Source organism: Symphalangus syndactylus, chromosome 2, assembly GCF_028878055.3.
Source record: "Symphalangus syndactylus isolate Jambi chromosome 2, NHGRI_mSymSyn1-v2.1_pri, whole genome shotgun sequence".
Classification (NCBI taxonomy): Eukaryota; Metazoa; Chordata; class Mammalia; order Primates; family Hylobatidae; genus Symphalangus; species Symphalangus syndactylus.
Window position 1 is genome coordinate 100802352 of NC_072424.2, and position 922 is coordinate 100803273.

Consider the following 922-nt stretch of genomic DNA (forward strand, 5'->3'; position numbering starts at 1 on the left):
GATCAAGCCACCAGCAGATATGTCTGGTGAGGGCTGCTTCCTATTTCACTGATAGCCATCTTCTTGATGTAATCTCACATGGCTGAAGCAGTGAACAAACTCTCTGGGGTTTTGAAATATCAGCACTAATCCCCCCATTCATGAGAACTTTGCCCTCATGATCTAATCACCTCCCAAAGGCCCCACATCCGAACACCATTACATTATGAATTAGAATTCTACTTATGAATATTGGAGGGAACATAAACATTCAGTTCACTGCAAGAAGTATACTTATCCTGACAAACTGTGCAGCTCATTTCCAAAAATTTTATTCCCTGAAATGGGATTGAGTTGATCTGCAGTTCTAGTACCCAATTGTCCATCAGTGCTAGTGTTTTTAGGTGACTGATAGAAGCCAATGTAAAAACTCTTTGGAGACAGATAACATCATCCTAGGCTTCAATTTATTTTGCAAGTGTAAGGACAAGTATATAATAAAAAGATAGAGCTATACACTGAAAAAGATAATGCAATACAACTTAAAATAAACACAATCAATAGATAAAATAATAAATAATAGAACATATCTACCAGGGACCCAAATATTAGAGTTATTAAAGACTTTAAAATAACTGATTATTATGTGCAAGGATATAAAAGTATTTTTGGTGTGTATATGTCTGTACATGTATCAAGTAGAAATCCTAAAATCAGAAAATACAATAATTGAAATTAAGAGTTCAATGAGGCCGGGTGCTGTGGCTCATGCCTGTAATCCCAGAACTTTGGGAGGCCAAAGTGGGTGGATCATGAGGTCAGGAGTTCAAGACCAGCCTGGCCAAGATAGTGAAATCCTGTCTCTACTAAAAATACAAAAAATTAGCAGGGCATGATGGCAGGTGCCTGTAATCCCAGCAACTCAGGAGGCTGAGGCAGGACA